Raw genomic sequence first — 15,896 nt, 5'->3', positions numbered from 1 at the left:
ACTGTAAGAGTAGCCCTTCCTGCAACCTCATCCCATTGGGACAGTGCGATTGCTGAACTCTCTCCGAGTCCTCTGAGACGCAAGGATCTGTTGGGTGTGGGATGGGTAGGGAGCAGGTTAATTTGCACCCGGGTGGACTACCTCTGGGCTGTGACTGACGAGACTCCACACAGAGCACAGCAGCACTCATTAGATGTGCTGCCACACTCCTCCCAGGCTTCTCCCTGGGAATAAGAGAGGTGAGACTGGAGCGGATAACCTGGCTGAAGCCAACCAGACGCACAGCTCACAGGTGTGAGCTGCTGGGAGCACAGCAGTAATGGAAGCGTGCGAAATCCTGCAGGCACTTTGAGTATTGGAAGATAACCTTTTAAAATTATCTCTGTCAATTCAGAAGCATGGCAGGAACAAAATTATGGGATGGGGACAGGGAAATGTGTGCAGATTTCCATGCAGGTAGGTGTGCATGGAGAAGCTTCTCTTAAGCAGGGTGGAAATGTGCATCTTGGTTTGAGCTGTTTTGGAGGGCAGGCTGGGTCAGGTGTATGGGGCATGGCGGGGATGGTGACTCCTGGTCACCCCAGGAACTGATGGGAGATGCAGAAAAATCTTACTCTGGAGTGATGAACCATCAGCCCTGCTGATGTCCCCAGTTTGGTGTTGGTGTTTGAAAGCTGTGTGGTCCTCGCTGACCCTCATTGCCACTGCAGAAGGAGCGGCAGTCCCGAGCCTGGGATGGATTCTGGCTTACTGGGTGGTCTGGAGGGAGATCACAACCCTGACTCTTGGCCTGGAGAGGGGAGGACATGACTCCCCATGCAAGAAAGATGGTAGATACAAGCCAAATGTTGTTCTGGGGCAGAGCCTTTGATGTGACCCCAAAGTATGCAAAGATGTGCTGAACTTCTGTGTAAAGAGCCACTCAACATACTCTTCCTATAACTCTTCCCAAGGCCAAGCAATGCTTTGTTGTGATCTCGCCCAAATAATGGTGGCATGGTCCATGCAGCAGCCCACAAGACAGCTGTCTTCCCTTCTCCATCAGTTCTGTGTACCCTTAGGTGAAGCTAGGTGTGTACTGAGTGTACACCTCAGCTGCCACTTCCTGCCTGGAAGCGGTGGAAGGACCTTACGGTGGCACTGCGTGTTCTGTGACTGAGCAAGCAGCTTTGGTTCTAGGGCTGTCAGTTTGCTCCCTCCATCAGCACGAAAAACAAACTGTGAACCAAGAAAGTAGGGTGAGAATTGCCCTCGTCCCCTCTATAGGCTCCCCCCTTTCCGCCCACTCAAAAAAACCCATCAAACAACACAGTCCCTGTTTATCCCTTTCTTCCTTGTTCATGCAGCTGGAAGGAGGTGGGTGCTGTGGTGGGGGCTGCTGTGGTTAATTGAAATGCTGCTCTTCAGTGTGGGTAGCTCATTAGTCCAGTGGCTTGCTCTGGAATTCTCATCTTGTCAGAAATGGGGATCGTGTGGCTTCTGCAGCCTCCGTGATGAGCACTTCTCCCGCCTCCCCCAGCCCCTGCATCCCACCGGAGAGCCGCTTCAGGGGGGGGTGTTCGTCCACACGGGTGGGCGTGCATGCGTGTGTGTGTGTGTGCATGCAGGCGTGCCTCTTTATGTGTTGGTGTGAGCTTCCTTTTGAACAAGGGAAGAGCAAATTCTGGGTGATAATGTGGTTGTTCCTCTGATTTGCTCAAAAGCTAAAGTTGCAAAATCAATACAGCAGATCTGATTAGATGTCGGAACCTGTTTCTGTTTTTCTCTTTTCTTTTCTTTTTCTTCTCTCACCCTCATGCATATAGTGCTGTATTGAAACAAACTAGCCCAGAAATAGGCTTTTCCAACTGCACTGCAGTAGTGGAAAGAGAATAAGAAGACAAAAAGAACAAGTCAGCTGTCAAGAAAAAAAAAAGTGTTTGGGGTTGGTTTTTTTTTTTTTATTATTTTGCAAGCAGAAAAAGTTGCTCTCCTTTTGTGTGCTGTAATTGTGTATCATCAGCTCTCTGACAGGCTGCATAGTCTGTTCCCTGAACTTTTTGGTCTGAACTGTAGAGCTTTGGAAGATTAATAAGTTTATGAAAGTCCTTGCAGCCTTATAGCTCTGTGGCTAGGGTGAAGAAATGTAGTATACTGGTTAGAGTGAGAGATTGGGCTTGTCAGAATTCCTTGGGATCTGGCCACCACTTGGAGTGACAATTTCTTGTTGTCTTTTCCCATATCCTCAAAACAGGAATAAAACTGACCCATCTATTCAAGGATTTGTGAGGCATAATAAATATAGCACTTTGAAATCTTGAAATAAAAATAGTAATGGAAGGGCAGAGTGCTGTTGTTAATAACATCAATGCTATTACTGATGCTGTTGTCAAGGTTTTTTTCAGGACCAGGTACTCGTTCAAGAAAATCCCAGCAGAAAAATGAAACCTCTGCAGAGGTGGGTTTAAAATGAGGGCTGGGTCACCCTGTGTAGGTAAGATAGCGTAAGGCTGTAAAACACACACTGGGCTTGAAAATATGCAGCATTTTAAGTTTTGGAATACAAAGTGTCACTTGAGCCAGTACGTATTAAAGGACGAAAGAAAGTAAGTGTGCATGTGTGCATCAGTGAAAAGGGTGCTACCTAGACACAAATTTACCAAGTACATAGTAACAAATTGAAAAAAATATATTAGCCATGTATCGTAAAAGCCTGGTCAAAACAGCATTTCTATGAATTACAAAGATTACTAGTGACTCTCAACTCTAGCTGTTCCTAGAACTGGCCTTTGAGATGGCTGTCTCCTCATGGCGAATATTACGTTTGCTCTGTTAGAGCCTCATATAACAGTGTGGTGTAAATTGCAATCCTAGTACATTATCCTGCTTGAATGATACTGTGTCAGCTCTGATGCTTTGTCATTCCTGAACAGCATGTCGTCAACTACTGGACAGCTCAGTCAAAGTCCAGCTCAACCCTGCACTCCTCATCACACCTGATCCTTGATATATCTGCTCCAGTATTTTCCCACAGATAGTGAGTAGTGTGAAGGAGGATAAACCTACTTGCTATCTCAGGCCCTTGCTCAATCACCTGAATGGGTTCTCCCTCTTTGGATAACCACCAAAGCCTGGTAGAAGAGCACCCGTCTCCTCTGTTCAGAGATGTTAATTAGTTCACCAAATTCTTATGATCGGTTAAGCAAACTTTCGCTGGAGCCATTTTTTGTCTTTGGTAGAAGCCTTGGTGTCTCTGAGTGCCCGGACAAAGAAGGGAAGAAGGAAGAGAAGATGTTTATATAGGGTTGACATTGTTTTGGATAGTCAAGTTTGAAAGATGATCCTGTTCCTCATCTTTGGGTCAGAGCAGGTGAAATCTTGGCAGGAAGAAAGACTAGAAAAGGAGTTAACCTGAGTGTCTCCTCCCCTGGAATAACATGGCCTGCAAATTTGGCCCCTTCTGGATCCAAAATAATAGTCCATAATCATCTGGGATGGATCTCCAAAGGATTATACTTATTGCCCTTAGGTAGAGTTTTAACACGTTAAGCAGCAGCTGGAGTTCTGTGCTTTATCTTCAAAGCGTAGTAAATATAAGATGTAATCAGGGAAGCACACTGACATTCTCTTTGGAGAGGCCGTTATTGTGGTTAACAGGATTTCAGGAGCCATTGCATGGTCCTAGACAGAGGCATTGCCATAGGGCTGGTGACCAGCAGGTCTGGCACTGCCCTGACCTGGAAGGCAGCCAGAATAAGTCCTGCCGGGGCATCTGCTGCCCTTGTCACTTAAATTAATGTTCAGATGGGCACAGATATGTTTTCCTAGTCAAGCTCACATGCCAGCAAGTGTTATTCCTGGTCACACGCTGTTGACTCATTCCTCTTTAATATCTTGCTGAACCCATTGGCAGTGCTGTACATCAGGCAGGCAATAGTCAGCATCAATTTCCCCTGTTATCTATGTAGCAAACAGAAGAGCAGGGAGGAGAGGAGGGAGTGATAGTGTAAATAAGTAAGAAGCATTGCTGGATCCACGCAACTGGAAATGGAAATGCATTAAACTGTTTGGACCAACTGTTGAAGCCATCGCTCAATGTCAGTGCTCTTTGCTGGTGCCCTGCCCCCTCTGAAACATAAGCTTAGATATTAACTGCTCCATTAAAAGCACTCTTGAGACATGCTCCTGGCATGGAGATGTTTCTGCAGAGTGGCTAGGACTGGGCTTTTGGATCCTGAGAGCTCCCTACAGTATTCCCTGCCTATGTGAAGAAAGTCTAAGAGAAACGAGCATGTCTGCGGCCAGAGCTGACCCATATCTGTGACAGAGCTGGCTTATCTGTCTTGCTGCTTGGCCATGTGAGCTGGAGTATGGAGCCATCTGTTAAGAATTTTAGACTTGGCTAGTTTCATTTCTGGGTGTATTTATTAATAGTTATTATTTTAATTTTTTTTATTATTTTCATCAGTGATGTCTATCCTGACACCCTCCTCCAAGATGAGGAGCACAGTTCAGGAGCTAACTTGAGGGAAGATGATGATTTTTCTATCCTTGCAGTGCCTGGGGCTTTCCTGCCCTGCCATTCATGTTTCAGTATCGCTGTTCTACATGGTACAGGTCTCACTCCCAAGAAAGGGAAACCTTGGGCTTTTCTACCAACCAGAGCTCTGGGATGTTCTGGTTCATTTTAGACCATCAGAGGCTTAAGAACGAACTGATGTTCTGCGAAAGGCGTGTCGGTATTCAAAGCCACAGGAAAACTGTGCCTTCTGCAAGTTCAGTGTTTGCAAACCTGGAGACCTTCATTAGCGAAAAGAAGAAAATAATTTGTAGTCCTGAGCCACCGATCTGAACAAAGGCTGACCTGGTTGTTAGGTCCTGCTGATGGAACTCCTCCCTGTTTATCCCCTAATTTGTTGTACAGCGGTTTGTGTGAGTAAGCTGAATGTATACATGTTTTTTCTGCGTTTCTATCAATACACAGAACCCCTATGCTCCCCCTGTTTAGGGCAGAGAGTTTTGTTCCTGATTGTTAACACACTCTCCGCTTGCAGTATTGTGCCTGGGATTAAGTTGCTTGCAGGTTATGTTTGTGCACATAGCTGTGTCCTCAGCGATACAGCATTAGGATTGCTCACTCCACTTCCCAGTGCCCGGGCTGCTAACAACTAATTAGAGTTGTCAGTCTAAGGACAGGCTGAAGGGAGGAATCAGTTTTACTCCGTCATGGCTGTAAACCCAAATGGCCATGGTTCAGAGCACAGTAACAACCACAGAGGCTTAGCCGACCTCGGATTTGTTTCAACAATTACCGTCTATTGGTGCTGGGGCCTGGCAGATGGAGGCTGTGACAGCACTTACATCAGTTTCGGATTTGGTCTTAAGATGGGGTTGTACTAAATGTAGCTGAAAAGAGGACGGCTCCTGTTTGTCTAGGACTTGTTGGCCCTATCCTCCTGCCAGCCTCATGGCGTTGAGGGGTAGGTAGTCTGACAGGCTAAGGACACTCAGCTAAAACCTTCTTCTTTGTGACCACCTTTATGTTTGTGGAGCAAAGCCCCAGGACTCCCAGTGCTGCTTTTTTTTGTAGCGTTTGTACGTAGCTTTGGAGGAAAACATATTTTCCCTCAGTGTGTAGCAGTTAGGACTTGCTCTGCAGGACCCTGGTCTCTTCTCTGCTTGCTGCCTTGTGGGGAAGGTTCCCATGTGCTGCCACTCACCGAGATTTTTTTGGTATGTCGCCTTTGCACCCCAAGAGCTTTTCCAGTTTACCTCTTTGATTGAAATTGGTCTGACAGAGCGTGTCTGCATGCTGTGGTGGCCAGGAGATATAGGAGACTTGAGACATAAAGCAAAATGCCCAGATGGCAGGGAGAATTCACCGGAGCAGTGGAGGCTGGGGAGCAGATTTCGCAAAGCTGGCATGTTCAATCTGTGGCACCACACACCAGATGCGAAGTACCGCGAGGCCTCCTCGCTGTGCCCTCGGTAAACGACCGTGAAAGAAGAGAGGATGATACCGAGATATGTGCATCAGGAAGGTGGGAGCCCTCCTTTAAGAGGCGACCTGGGTCTGCTCCATGAGACTGCAGCCTGCCTGCACTGCCATTCAGCCTTTGTGCAGCTTATTGCTCATCTCTAAACACCTCTGCGGTTGTAATGATAGTCTGAGTAAAAGCTTGTGTGAGAGCTCCTCACCTAGAGAGATGAATTTGTTTGTTCAGAAGAGAACTGGTTTAAATCAGCTAATCCATTTCTCGGATATTGTTGGCAGAAACAAATACACTTTCCATAAGCTGCCATTATCCTGCCTTTTGGCCAGACTTTCCAGGAAGAGCAACTTAATTTTATTGAGAGAGACATCCAAGCTATACAGTTTTGTCAGGAAAGGACAGACAAGAGCTGTGTAGACACAGTGGATGGCAGACAGTCTTGGTCATCTCTCTGTGGACAATTGCTCACCTACCATGGCCGTTTCAGGGCTGAACACCACATCTCGTACTGTTCTAATTCAGACACTCCTTTTAAGGTTTTCCTGCCATGGCAGCTATTTTCCCTGTAGGACCTAGGTATACATCAGGTTGTTGGCATAAAAACCAACTCCGGAATCCTCTCAAACGCTTTGTGCTGGGCGTCCTGCAAGGCTGTGCATGTTTGGGTCTTGCCCAAGCGTGTCCTTTCAGTCACAGGAGCATACTGCCGTGGAAGTACTGTCAGACACTTTCCCAGTGCTTCGAATCTTGCCATTCTGAACAAACTACCTTTTTTTGAGCCTTGTTGTTGCTGTCTGGGTTTAGGCCATAGGTGAAACAACCTTTATCAAAGACCGCCGAAGTGCGATACAGCTGGTGGTACCCAGAGTGCATCGAGGCAGCCTGGCTGGAGGGAGAGGTTGCCCTGGCTCTGCTTCTGTTTGCATGTGGATGTAAGGCAGGTTTCTCTCTGGCATACGCTGTGAGTACTTCTGCTGCATGCTTACCTCCAGTCAGCGGGTCAGAGATGGTCAGCTTGGCACGGCAGCTGTTGGCAAGCTTTCTCTCTTGGTCTGCACAGCACGAGTACACGTCCAGGGGATGTAGAAACTGGGGCAAGGCAGAGAAAGGGCTGTGGATCCTGGAGAGTGGAGTGGCGAGATACGCTCTGCCAGGGGTGATGGATGGGACTGGGATCTGAGTTTATGGGGAATGCAGTAGGATGAGGAGAAGATGGTACCTGCTTGCATGGCTTTGATGTAGTGTGTATATTTGAAAAAGAAAAATACTGATTTTGGGTCTCTAGGCCGGGGATAGGAGAACCAAGAGAATGGGAAGGTTTGACTATATGTTCAAGTAAAAAAGAGTGCTGCTGCTGACACCTGAGCAGAGTAGATTTGTGAAGGCATGTACTGTATGTGGCAACACTGGCATCGGGAGATGTGGGGCAAGGGAGGTGGTAGACAGAAGGAGTTAGAAAACTGCAGTCAGTTTGCAGGTTTGAAGGCTGGGGTCACAAGACAGGAAAAGAGGGAATGCCCTGTCGCTATCAAATTCTGCTACTTGGTGACCAAGAAATAAGCGTGCTAGTGCCCAGCTGTGGGGGGAGAGATACCACGGATCAGGACTCACTGGAGGGGGACCAGTGAGGCAACCACTGGGGGAACCAAGCAGGCAAAAAAAACCCAGTTTATTTTCTCATGATAACTCTCAAGCCTCTGCGCAAGAGCCTGAGGCACAGTGAGGTGAAAACAGCTGCCCACACCTGCAGGGAGGAGAGGACATCAGACCTGACACAGGACCTGTGCCGAAGCGCAGAGGCTCTTTTCCCCCAGCCTCTTTCCCAGAGAGGGTTATGTGGTGCCATGGTATTGTGCCTGTGCCGGTGCCTTTGCTTTTCTGCCATGATTTTTGGGCCATAAACCATGTCAAGCAGCACCTATAAGAATGCAGGAACAGGCTGCCATGCTGTCTCTCACCTACTCCATCTGCCCTGGGGCTGGACCAGGGCTATATTCCCCTGCCTCATTGGAGGACTGTGCCAGGCACATGGAGGCAACGCACTGAAGAGCGATGCCACTTTTGAGGAGGGGGTTTATGCAGGGAAGGCCCCAAGTCACTCCTGATATAAACAGGAACCCTACTAGGAAACAGCATCCTGGGTGGATTCTGAATTTTAATTAGATTTGAGCGTCCAGACCCCAAGCTCTGAAACAGTTCCAACTACGTTCACTTCTATAGGGAAATTGCTTGAATGTGAATTCACAGGTGTACAGGCTTCTGTACATCTCAGCAGGTCTTCCTGCTGCCTGTTCTGTGCTGGGACACTGTACTGGGAGGCTGATGGTTCAGTTTTTAGAAAGAGCATAGGCGCCTTTTGGAGCTATCTGGGGGGCAACAACTATTCAGTTACTAGTCTGTGCTTTTCCGCTTGGGCTAGTCCCTGAGAAAGAAACTGTTTTTTCTTTGAAGCCAGGAAACAGTGTTTGCTCAATAGGCAGAGATCACATTTCAAACATGCACCCCTCTCTCCCTATTTCACTTCATATAGTTCCTGATTTCCATTCCTTCTTGCCTCTCTATTGCAAAAACAAATAAGCACGTGTGTGCACATGCTCCTATGTAATCTCAGCTTTTGCTTCTGATTTGAATTTCATTGGCCTCCAGGACTTGAGGTAAAGCAGTTGGTTTTCTTTTATGAACCCAGCGATGAACCTGCAAACCCCTCATTGGCCACAGGAATTGACAGACATGCTTAAATTTCCTAGTGGCATGCAGACCTGTTGCATTTTGTATGATTTTGGAGTCCTTGTTTCTAGGGTCATGTGTGACCACAGGAAGCCATGGAAATTTTTCATTACTGTGGGCTGAGAGGGAGCTGACTTCTGAGACTGTTCGCTTGTTTGCCAAGCTGCAAGAGGGTGAATGGGATGTAGAAGAGAGTGAAAATGACTCCATTTCTGTGGTGAAGAAGCATCTCGGATAAATCCCTGCTGGCTGAAGAAAGGATGGCAACTGAAGGCCGTTCCAGCCAACCCTTTGTAGGCTTTTGATCTGTTGTGACCTGCTCTCGCATCTGATGAAATGAGTGCTGTAAATCTCATCCGTCACAAATATGCTACAACTCTGGGCCCAACTCACCCAAGTGTCTGGTGAGAGGAATTGGCTGGAGTGCCAAAACTGTGACAGGGGTTCCTGACAGTGGCTGTTGTTGAGGTCAAGAGAACAATAGATAATAGTGGCATTTGCACTGAACGAGGATTTTCCCTACCAAGTGCTATTGCAAAGAGATATTTTACTGTCCTAATCATAAGCTAGAATGCAGTAGCTAATAACAACTTAATGCAATATAGATGGGCTTAATAGTGCTGGATCTGCAGGGATTTTCTGAGTAGTTCATAGTTTATGCATAATACAGGCCCTTTAGCCAATGTCTTGCTATGCTCTAAAATGGGGAACTGGGTCTTGAGGGAAAGGGAGCAGCCCTCCATCTAAGGTGGTTTGCTGGAAAGAGCATAATGGGTCTAAAGGGATGAGAAGATGGTGGCAGTTGGTTGGGATGGATTAAAACAGACAAACACTCAAAATGGATTTTTGTGATTTGGGGATTTTTCTCTTCCCCTTGGGCTGCTTGTAATGAGGCCTTGCAAAAATCCTTTTATGCATGGAAATGGGCATCATAATCATTCTGATTAGCTTTCTAGGAACTAACTCACACGTATAAATGAAAAGATGCAAATGAAATTACCTATAGGTTTTAATGAGAAGAGGAAAGACAGTCAGGTTTTCTGGTGGTTTTGTTTTTCTTTTAAAAACAATTTGTAGAAGCTTATGTCCTCCAGTCCACCCAAAACGCTGGGACTCCAACTTCCTGATCATTACAAGAAAGCAAAAGCTCTTTGAATCTCTTTCTAACCATTTTGTGCTGTTTGTTTAAATAGGAGAGTGAGTTATGTGCCAAGCATATTCTCTCTCCCTAGTGGAGCTGAGGAACAAGGTGAGTTTACCTTTGTGGATCTTGGGTTATTTGTACATTTTCAGTGCAGCATCTACTCACAGACTGAAGTGATAGAGAATTCAGTGTGTACCTCTGTAAGTTGTTCCAGCGTTTTTTTACTCTCGTGGTTCAGTTGTCATGACTTAATCTAAGCCTGTCTCGTTTCAGTTTCCAACTACAAGCTCTGTTTATGCCTTTGTCTTCTCACATAAAGAGCTGTTTGTTATGAGCAGTCTCTTCCTGGTGTAGTCTCAGACACCAGCACAAGTAGTCTCTTAGCCTTTTTTCAGCTGACAATCCAGAAAGAGTCTCTTTAGCCATTCACCGCAAGGCATGTTCTCCCGCCCCGCATTCAGTTTTATAGGCCTCTTTTAGGTTTTTTTTCAACATCATTCTGACAGCATGGTCACCTGTATTAAACCAATTTTCAAAAATGATCTCACCGATGCAGATGCAGAAGTGACGCCCATGTCACAATATGTTTAGTAAGCTTTTGGCTTAATCATCCAAGGATTTGGAGATCTTTGGACTACAGAATTAAGCTGAAAGCTGGTCTTCACTGCATTATATCAACTCAGGCTCCTCTCAGAGTCGTCACCTTCCTAACAAAAGCAACACATTCTTTCCTCAATAGTTTTCTTTCCAAACCTATACATTGTCCCAGATGAATTGAATGCAGTTACCATAAGCACATTCCATCAAGCAAACCACGTTGTCCTGTGTGAGATATCTCTCATATGTTATTTACTGTTGCATATTGTGTTCCCTACAGGTGTTGGTATCTTGTCCTGACATAGGCACTTAAGGATGGTGATTGTCAGTTATTGCACTTTAAAGTGCTGCCTTCTGGGGACGGGGAGGAAGCAAAGCACAAGCCACATCCCTGAGCTGTGCCAAAGTCTGCACCTGGTCATGCCAGCTGCAAATGGATGTAAGGTCGTTCAGACACCAAAGGTGGTTACGTATGATGTTGACTACACAGCCTGAACAGGGTACTTTGTAATTGATATGCTTTAGCTATGCCAGCCTGCTGGCTGGATCTTTCACCTTGATGAAGGTATGAAATAGCATCAGTTTAAGAGGTTCATATGGGATCGCACGAGGGAGGTATTCCCTCTCACTAGAGAGATCTCAGTGGTGCATGCACCCATTTAAAATTTCTTTTTGAACTCTTTCAGTTAATGTGTTTTTGATCTGCTTAATGTGGGCTGCATTTGAATGGTATATCTTCAATTAGTCTGTCGTGTGGAAGCAAGCCAGGATCTTTCCAATGCCTGAGGATGTTATGACAAGATAGTTACTTTTCTTGTTGCTTTCTCAAACACTACCCAGTTTGTCTGCCAGGGACCCATAGAACTATATTAATCATCATCCATTTTTTAACGTGTAAAGTTGCATCCCACATTCATCTTCCATGAGTTTTGTTCTGGAATCAGAGAGGAATAAAAAGGTTTATTGCTGTTTGTTCTGAGCTTGTCTCCTCTGCTTACATTGACCCAACTGATTCGTGTTTGTACTCCCATAGGCAACACATGCACAGAGGGTACAGAATAATTTTATCTCCTCTGGTGTTTGCAGAATGCTATCACAAACTTCCTCTCAAAAGCCTGGCTAGATCAAGTTTTGCCTCATCTTTTCCTGCTTTCTATGGCATTTTTAAGGTTTTTATGATCTGTTGTTAGTCTGTCGTTCTGCCTTTTTTGCACTGATGAATTCAGATCAGGGTGCACAGATCCAGCCAGAGTCTTACAAACAGCGTATAGAGGAGCCTGTCTTTCCATCATCTCTAGCTTTTATCACAGGTTTAGCCACAGATGTTCTCAGATTTAAGTCCACACAGGTTCTTTTCAGAGCTATACGCAGAATTATACCCTCTCTCTGCCCACCACAGTGGAATGGCTCAGAAAACATTGCTGAAACTTGTTTAAAATGTCCTTTTCACCTGGGGTATCTGATTCTGGGAGATGATACTGTCTGTCACGTACAGGTTAGAAGGAACAGGATGGTATGTTACAGTGTGTGCTGCTGCAACGCCTCAGGTTGATAATTGCTGACGGACTGACTCAGTCCAGGATCCACTTTCAGATGTTGATGCAATTCGTGCGAATGAGGAAGGTAACAGCTTTACTTTTTGTGTCCCAGAAGAGTCAGGAATGTGAACAATGGAAACTTCATGGAGCCATCTTCCGGCATTTATCTGTTGGACCAAAACCCAGACATAAGCAGAAGAAATGGAGCATGTACTTCACACTGGTCCTGCAAGTTGCCTTTGCTGCAGCCTAAGTCCTTCTCAGTCAACATGAAAAAGTATGTGTGGGATAGGCATGTGCTCACATTACAGGGATGTTGCTCCTCCAAAAGATTCCTGTAGGGCTGGTCGGGTTTGAAGTCATCCAGAGGAGCAGCCTGGAATATCAATGTCAGAGCAGATTTATCCAGTGAGCAGCACTGTTAACAAATTTCCCTCTCCTGGTCCAAGTCCAGAGGAGATGGGACAGAGCTGATAGCCATATGGGGATGTCGAGGGAGCAGGCTGCTGTCCTTGAATGATTGCCATTTCTGTCACTGGCGTCCTTCCTGTGCCCTTTGCTGCAGAGGAGATCCCAAGCCCCCGAGAGTGGTTGCTGGGAACCCAGAACACCTGTGGCTGTCAGAAGTGACCGTGCTCTTCCTAATGTCAGGAAAGACGCGAGCCGCAGGGCTGCGTCCACTTCAGCAGCGCAGCTGGTGTGCTGCTGCTTCTCTGGAAACACGGTGGCAATGTAGAGAGAAGGCATGATGTTTCCAACAGGGGAGCGAGTCCTCCATAGCTTGAGTCCATGCCCTTCTCTGAGATGGGTGGTATCATCCAGGCTTGAAGAAACGGGACTGCCAGTTCCTCCACTGTCTCCATAGGTAGTTAGCAGTTTTGGGAATAAAGTTAGGGAGATGATTCTCTGTAACCAGCAATCTGTTGAAGATGGATTTATGAAAAGCTATGACAGTTACTGATATGACAGATACATTATTTTTCCATAATTAATTGAGGAGTTGGACATGGGCACATATGGAATTCACACATTTTAAATGCATGCAGGTAACATTATGAAGGATGGAGGGGGAAAGACAGGATTTTCAGATGGCAGAGAAGGTGGCTATTTGGCAGTTGGCTTTCTGGAGCCAGTCACTATTCTGAAGGACCTCACCCATTTCATTTGATGGACCGCCTGAACCTAGCCTCATTTTTCCATCCTTTTTCTGTGATTGATTTGAACTACCTTGATTCATCTGAAGATGATGATGACAATGATGAAGAGGTAACCATCCGGAGAGCAACAGCAAAAATACTTACAGTAAAAAATGTTCTTGACTCTGCTTTCTCTATGCTATATATACTGATCTTGTGTTTTTAAATTGAATGCATTTCTTAAGTTCCTGTATGCACCACCCCCCTTGTTATATTAATTCTTATGGGAAAAATTGCTTCGATATCTGTTGAGCTCAGCTTCTTCATCTATGAGACTGAACATTTGCCATAAATCTTTTACTTTAAGCATACTTTCAGCGTCTTTCTGAACGGTTACGTTTTCATTGTCGTCATCTTCCTCAGATGAATCAAGATCAATCAAGGGTGAAGGATGGAAAAATGGGGTAATGGTGACAGTTAGCGGAGCAGGATATTAAACAATTGGCAGCAGAACTCCGAGGCAGCGGGTAGAGAAGTGATGGAGAACTGGGAGTTGCTCTATGCAGAGTTCTTCCTCCTTGGTCCAAATTCCCTACTAGGCCTGAAGGAGAGGCTGAGGAAAAGCGTGGTTTGTGTGGGGAAGTTTGTCCTCTTTCCGCTCTGTAGATAGTGCAGAACCATTGCATTAACTCTTCCTGGTCTAGCTTTGCTCCATGTGTCCTTTTTGGTCACTAGTACAGACAAAGAATACAAAGTAAACATACAAAGGAGTGCTGGTTAGTATTTGATCATCTTAATTGCCTTGGAAGGTCTTCCTTCCCCTACCAGGCTGTTTCTGGCTTGGATCTCTCCACTTTCCAGCTCTCACCCCACCACCCCATCTTTCAAGCAGGTCTGATTTTTAGTCAACATTTCTGCTTTTGGCTATGCTGCTTCTTGCTTTGCCTGCCTGTGTGAAAGGCAGCTGTTGGAGGGATCATCTAGTGTTCCAAATTTAGCTTTCAAACTGAAAACAGAAGGTGAGGTAACGCTGTAGCCCAGCTGTGAGCAGAAGGCTCTGACCACCTGTGGCCCTGACAATCATTGTATTTCTAAGCAGGGACTCTTCTCCATTTTCACAGGATTGCAGTTCTCGGAGTTGCTTTCTCCTGCAGCCTCCCTCATCTTAACTTTCAGTTCTTTTATTAAAAGGGTCTAAACGTATGGAGACAATTGAATTGCTCAGGCAGCTGGAGATGGAATAGGAGCCTGTTGCTACTGGATTGCTGCTCGGAGTCAGCAGTCACCTCTGCCTGGTAGCTCCTCTGGTTGTGGGAAACTCAGTCAATTCCTTGCAGGTGACAGTTGCATGCTCTGGACATGAACCCTAGCAGCGGTGATAATGGGGTGCTGTCTGCAGTCCAAAGATTTATCACTATATTTGCTATGGGGAACATGCAGGCTGCCCAAGTATCAGATGTGTGTTGTGACTCAGCTTACTGATGAACTCAATAAACAAGGCACTGAGAGTTCGAGAGGCTCATATAGAGGGGTGGCACTGGCCACTTCTGTGCAGATGTCGCACAAGCATTTGCTGTGGTCTGCATTCATCAAGCAGAGAAGTGAGGGCTGGGATCGCCTTAGGCTCCCTGTACAGGCACAGGACAGAGGGAGGTAATGCTAACTAGGGATTCCTACCATCCACATCGTCCTCTGGAGACATCCCTCTCACTCAGTGGCTTTGGAGGGACATGGCATTCCTAGCTTGGGTGCCTCAGTGAAGAGCCTGAAGTTAGGTGGGATGAGTTTGGGCTTTAGAGTCCTGTTCCAGCTAGCTCCAGGTTTGCTGTCAAACCTGGGGGGATGATCAATCCTTTCTCAGTTGTTCAAAATCCTTCTCAGGAATGTGGAGGGCCTATCCTAGGACAACGAACATCACAGGTTTGCTGTTTTCCCTCCGTTTTCCCTGCTTTACACTGTGGATGGAAGCATAGGGAATGGATTCTGCTGTGATGGGCCAAGCAACCCATGTTTCTGCTCACAATGTTGCAAATGGTACCTGTTGATCTCTGCCCCATTATAGGTGCCTGTGTCCTGCTTGTCTCTGCCAGGCACGTGAGGAGAGTCAGGGCTGTAGATTTAGGTTTCTCTTATATTATGTCCTTTGCCAGATTTTTGCATGTGATTCCTCTGGTATTTAAAACTCTACGATGGTGTTTCTGCCCAGAGAAAACAAAATCTAGATAGGAACTAAAGCTGTGCTGCTGCCGCCTGAAGAGCACAGGAAGGAGAGAAAAGGAAACTGTAAAGATATATATATACATACACACACACACATATAAAAAATGTCAACATCATCTTGTCAAGGATCTTGGGAGAGGAGAAGAGGAGTAAAAATCCTTTCTGAGTATTTGTTGAGGTTGGGAACTACCGGGGATAGGACAGAGTTGATTACTAGGACATAAAAACACCTATAGGGAGGACTTGTTGTAGGCTTAAACTGCAGCAAGAGAATTGGATTAGATGGTAAGCAAAACTAGTGATAGACTCTGAAGGGAGAGCAAAGATGTGGATTCTCTGTTTGAGAAGAAGAATCTCGTTTGGTTGTTCTTTGTGGGTTGATTTTTTGGTTTTTTTGCTTTTCCTTAGTTTGCACTGGCAATGAGTTGCTTTATTCCCAGAACTACCCAGCTGAGTAGCTCACCTATGAATTATTGAGTAGTAAGATAACTGGTTCTCTGCCAAAAGTTAATGCATATGGGATGCTTTTGGGGAAAGAGTATCATTGGCTGGCTGTTAGAGA

At 45.9% G+C, this 15,896-nt stretch overlaps 1 protein-coding gene across 5 annotated transcripts in view; it reads left to right on the top strand.

The window, feature by feature from the left end:
* The window catches only part of MDGA1 (MAM domain containing glycosylphosphatidylinositol anchor 1), a 145,971-nt gene that overhangs the window by 70,867 nt on the left and 59,208 nt on the right, over positions 1-15,896 (top strand). The window lies entirely within an intron of this gene.

Source organism: Opisthocomus hoazin, chromosome 2 (assembly GCF_030867145.1).
Source record: "Opisthocomus hoazin isolate bOpiHoa1 chromosome 2, bOpiHoa1.hap1, whole genome shotgun sequence".
Classification (NCBI taxonomy): domain Eukaryota; kingdom Metazoa; phylum Chordata; class Aves; order Opisthocomiformes; family Opisthocomidae; genus Opisthocomus; species Opisthocomus hoazin.
The sequence above is the reverse complement of the archived record's forward strand: the minus strand, read 5'-3'. Positions and strand labels throughout refer to the sequence as shown.